The sequence below is a fragment of the Lycium ferocissimum genome, chromosome 1 (genome assembly GCF_029784015.1).
Source record: "Lycium ferocissimum isolate CSIRO_LF1 chromosome 1, AGI_CSIRO_Lferr_CH_V1, whole genome shotgun sequence".
Taxonomy (NCBI): domain Eukaryota; kingdom Viridiplantae; phylum Streptophyta; class Magnoliopsida; order Solanales; family Solanaceae; genus Lycium; species Lycium ferocissimum.
This window is the reverse complement of record NC_081342.1, coordinates 38,737,643-38,743,642: the sequence shown is the minus strand read 5'-3', so window position 1 is coordinate 38,743,642 and position 6,000 is coordinate 38,737,643.

The following is a 6,000-nucleotide window of genomic DNA, read 5'->3' as shown; positions in this document are numbered from 1 at the left end:
CCGAGTACCGCCTGGCGTACATTCAACATACTCAACTTATAACAACTACGAGGAACCATATGACATATGTGTAACATAAAGGGATCACCTGTACGCAGAAAAGGCCCAACACAGTAATTTATATATATATATATACACACAAGCCGACCAGGCCGTTACTAATGTGTACAAAAGATCACACGGCCGACAAGGCCACAACAACAGTACCAGTACCAAATTAAGGCTGACAAGGCCACATATAACATCTATACATATAACACTTGTCTATGAGCCTCTAAGAGTGAAAATAAACGTAACATAGTGATCGGGACAGGGCCCTGCCATATCCAAAAGATATAGATAAAGCATGTATATCGTAGCATACCAAAACTGAGCAAGTCCGGAACTAGTGGAGCTTGCAAACTATCCGATGAACTGTGGAAGCCTAATCAGATGGTCCTCCAATTGCCTGTCAGAACCTGCAGCACGAAATGCAGCGTCCCGTGCAATGGGGCGTCAGTACGGATGAAAGTACTAAGTACTTAAGGCAGGAGTACAACAACTAACAAGGAAACGTAGTAGAAGAAGAACCATATGCAATGCATGTTGTAGTTTAAAATCATGAATAAACATATATATACATAAGTAAAGGTAACATCATCATCATAATGTACTCGGCCTTAACAGGACTCGGTGTGAAACGTACCCGACCATAATAAGGCTCGGTGTTATCGTACCTAACTGATCAGTGGTGTGTAATACATACATACATATATATATATATATATATATATAGCTTGGGGTGTGTCATTATAATATTCATATATAGCGCACATTAGTGCCGTACCCACCGATTATAGCTCGGGGTGTGTCATTATATTATATACGTATACATATATAGCGCACATTAGTGCCGTACCCACCGATTATAGCTCGGTGGTCTGTAATAATGATATATATATTACACACACATGCATGATGAACTCATAGAAACAACGTCTGGGCTTTTCGGAGGTCGGTGACCTCCGAATACGTTATGTGATTATCCTCGTCAATAAGAACTTCAATAGAACTTGGATCACAATGAACTAAAGCATCAAATAACATATTGAATCATGAAACATAAGAAGTGGGAAGCATTAGAATAGAGTAATCTCTTTGTGGAATGTTCGTTAATAGGTATAGTTGGATTTGTGCCAAAGAATAAGGAGAACGAAAACCTTACACACCTTGTTAGTCTTCTTAACAATCCAACCTCGCAGCTCGTCTTGCACCCCAACCTTACACCCCAACCTTAAATATTCAGAACAAGTCCCTTGTAGATCTTCCTTCAACTTGAAGAAAGCTCTAATTCAACAACCATGCAAAACAGACGAGCGGGGTGTCAAGTGGGCCGGGCCAGCTCGAACCCAGCCCGGTAAACCCGGCCCACCACCGGCCCGGCCCAGACCCATTAAGAGGTGTAAGGGGCTGGGCTAGGTGGGATTTATTAGGGGGCTGGGCCGGACAAGGTGGACGACCCACCGGTCCGGCCCACCGTAGCTCGGGTGATGGTCCGGCACGCGGCACAGCGACCCACTTCAAATAAAAAAAAATAAAAAAAAAAAGATAAGTACTACATTTATTACTAATAATAAGTATTTTAAAAACATTGTATCCCAATAAATTAGGAGTCTCTTTTTACGGAGCACGTTAGTTTTCTTTAAAATTATATTTTAAAGCTAGACAATCTTGTTTTCTCAACAAATATGCCTTTGATACATTTTCAGTATATAGTATATATTAGATTGTGATAGTACTTATCTCAACAAATATACCTTTGATAAATAATTGTTCAATTTCATGCCTTTTCACAAGTGTCTACGCAACACACGGTACCCCCCCTCCACCCCCAATAGGATAATACCCGACGCTCGGGACTTGTGGAGATATATGTCACCAATGTTGACATTTAACATGTTCCTCATTTATTCGCTCAAAATGCATCCACACCGCACTTGAAGTTGATCTTCGAACTTGAGGAGAAGGTGGAGGTGAAGTAATGTACACTAGTTGAATAACAAATTTAGATAAAGAGAGAATTGTTGAAGAATTGTGCGAAAATGAAGAAGAATGGAGGGGTATTTATAGTTTGAAAATATGACCAAAGTGAATTTATTCATAAATTTAGGGGTTCAAATAAAATTAGCAACGACTAGTTTTTTAAATTTACAACGGCTAGCTTTTTGAATTTGACGACCACTAAACTTTTTTTTAATTTAGCAATTTTATCATTAGATGTAAATGTTAATTTTATTATTATTAGTAAATGTAAATGTCTATTTTTGTATTATAACTTTAAAAAAAAAAAAAAGCCCGGCCCGGCCCGGTTAGCCCGAGGTGTAGCCCCTATCCGGGGTGGGCTGGGTAGGACATCCTTTTCCCTCTCCAAGCCCGGTCCCCTAACTTACGGCCCGGCCCGGCCCCTTGTGGCCCACGTTTAAATGGCCCGGCCCGGCCCACTTGACACCCTTGAGTCAAGCTACGCAAGCCCACCGAATTAACGAAGAGGGAAATCATGTCAAAATCGTGCTAATTTTTACCTCGAGCAATTTTTGAGTTTATGATAGTACCGGGAGTCCCTGTGTTATGATAGTACCGGGAGTCCCTGTGACTAAATGATAATCCTCATTGCGGCGACCATCGTAACAACGAGATCGAAGCGGTGCACAAAACACGTACGTTGTTTTTGAGAAAAAAAAATATACTCCGCCTCCTTATGCTTGGAGCTCACGTTGCTACTATGAAGCAAGAGCTATATTCCCTTTGCAGCTAAGGAGGTGCTGCACAATGACCCTCTTCATATCCCTTTCCAAAGAATATCCCTTTCCAAAGAATGAAAATGATATATAAGTGTTGCTACATTGCAAAGAATGAAAAAGATATGTATACATGTTACTACATTCCTTTTTACACGCGTAGTACTCTAAATAAATTTCTTTAATAATCAATATCTAATATTGCCACCACTTGCTGATGTGCATACACTTAAATTCACTTAACGCCACTTGTCGACAACACATGTGGATCATATCCACATAATAATTCTTCAACAACCCAATATAATTTCTTGATCTCAATTCACTTAAATAGTAACTATTTTTAACACACTTCATATACTCATTATTATACTCATGTGATATAGCACTAGTCCATAACCTCCTTTGCCACACATAAAATATTATTTGCAATCATCGTCGTCACACTTTTCTGTCTTAAATCATTTCGGGACTGAGTTATTGATTTCCATGCTTGAATATGACCAAATCTTACGGGCTCGGGTAAATTTTCTCATGTTGGACGGTTCAATTTCCTAGTCCCAAAATACGGTGTTACTATAGCTTGGACCGTATTTCATTCAAATAAATGTTGAATCTCAAAGAAACTAATCTTCTCTGATTCGTTAAACTTCTAATCCTTACGACATATCCATACTTATCCTTCTAACCACCTATAGGCTTGTGGATAACCACGTTTTCCGCTACTAATGTCATCTACCTTGCACGCTTTTTAACACAAAAAAATACAGAATGTAACATGTACCATTTAGCTTTTTTGTGGCATGGGTTCCAGTAGATAGTATTATACTAATTTTAAAAAAATACACATAATATACCTAGTTTTACGAAGAGACCATCTGTCTACGTGCCCCAACATTTGCACCTAAAATCGCCCTTGGCTATACACATATACAGTTTGCCTTCGGGGCTATACACAGATATAGTTTGCCTTCGAGGCTATACATAGATACAGTTTGCCTGGGGACTATTTACATTTGCCTTCGGGGCTATGCACTTACACACCGGACCCCACATGAGGCCGAATAGTTTATTTTCAGTATTGCATTCATGACATGAGATAGGTACAGGTAGATATGTTTCCAGATTATCATTAACTCCTCAGTTTATATTCAGTATATGATGCATATCAGTGCAGTTTCAATTTCAGTTATTGAGTTCCCTTACATACTCGGTACATTGTTTCGTACTGACGTCCCTTTTGCTAGGGGCGCTGCATTTCATGCTTGCAGATCCTGACAGATAGATAGACAGACCTCCACAGTAGACGTTGCCGAGTATCAGCTAGATTGGTAAGCTCCATTTCATACGGAGTTACCAGGTCCAAAGTTGGAGTCATTTTGCATATATAGACATGATGGGTAGGCCGGGGCCCTGTCCCGACCACAGTACAGTTATGTTCTTCTTAGAGGCTTGTAGACTTGTCTTGTATGAACAGTATGTCAGCATAGTGGCCTTGTCGACCCTTGTATATTTTTGTTTTGGATTTTGCTGTTTGTAGATATGCATGGTGGCCTTGTCGGTCCGCATAGGTGCTTATGGGTGATCCCATTTCAGTGAGATTACGGCCTTGTCGGCCTAAGATGGCATACTTGTGTTACAGATTGGCCTTGTTGGCTCAGATTGTTTTGTCTGGTCAGGTTATATGAGTTTAGTTGGTACGCTCAGGGTCAAGTAAGGCACCGGTCACGCTTCCCCAGGTTTGGGCGTGACATAAAAACTAAATTATTTCTTCACAAAATAATTAGACATGGAATAAAATTGTAATATCTTGACTTTGTTAAACTTGGACTCAACTCGAATTTCGTTCGCTGAGTATTTTGGTATTTATATGAAATTAAAATTTTTCCTCAATTACAAGTTTGATTCCTTTTGGAGAACAACTAAACACAATTTGAATTCACGATGTTTTTGTTACCTCTATTAGAAGAGCTCAATTACACCATTGAAAATAAGATATTTTGTCCCTTATTTAATTGTGTAATAGATAACTTATTTCCTATTTTATTATAGGGATAAGGCACCATTACCCCCCTGAACTATATCCGAATTTGCTACGACACACCTTACCTTTCCTTGGGCCCTATTATCCCCTAAACTTATTTAAAACGGAATAATTACCCCCTAAATGCTGATGTGGCAAAGAGAGTGTGTTTCACTCTCTTTGAGAGAGTGAGAAACATAAAAAAGGGGAAAACTTAATTTTTTTTTTCTTAAAAACGCATTTTCTTAAAAATTTGAAAATAAATCTAGTCTTCCACATTTAGTTTTAAAAAATGGGTTTTCCACATGTTAAGAAAATAATTAATTTTTTCAAAATTTTATAAAAATTCAGCTTTTTTTTCACATTTTGGCAAGAAAAACACTTTTCCGGATTTTATTTGAAAAATAAAAGTGTCCTAAGAAAATGAAATCATGAAAATCAAGATTTTTTAAGACATTTTAAAAAAATAATCAAGTTTTCCATATTTTTAACAAATCCATTTTTCCATATTTAAAAAAAAATAATCATTTTTCAGTTTTTTTTCTTTTTCAAAAACGGGTTTTAAAAAAAAAAAACAAATTTTCAATTTTTTTTTAATTTTTAAAGGGTTTTAAAATCCTTTTTTAAAAGAAAATTCAGTTTTTTAATCCATGTTTTTAGTTTTTTTATTTTTTTATTTTTTTTAAATGGGTTTAAAAAAAATCAAATTTTCAAATTAAAAAAAAGACGGGTTTTAAAACTCATTTTTTTTAATGAAAATTCAGTTTTTTATTTTTATTTTAAAAAAAAATTGACACGTAAAAAATTTGAAAAAATTAAAAAAAAAAAAGAAGAAAACAAATAAATACACATGTGGCAAGGAGAGTGTATGTCACTCTCCCATATGAGAGTGGGCATCAGCGTTTAGGGGGGTAATTATTCCGTTTTAAATAAGTTTAGGGGGGTAATAGGACCCTGGAAAAGGTAAGGTGTGTCGTAGCAAATTCGGGTATAGTTCAGGGGGGTAACGGTGCCTTATCCCTTTATTATATATATATACCCAAAAAAAAAAGTTAATGTGCATATACACGTCCATTAGATACTTACTAATTAAAAATTAGTTTTGATTTTAAGTTTCTTAATACTGAAGTTTACTATATGATGTAAACCGAACTTATAAGTACACTAGTGAATTTGTTCGCGCGATCGTAAAAAAATTAA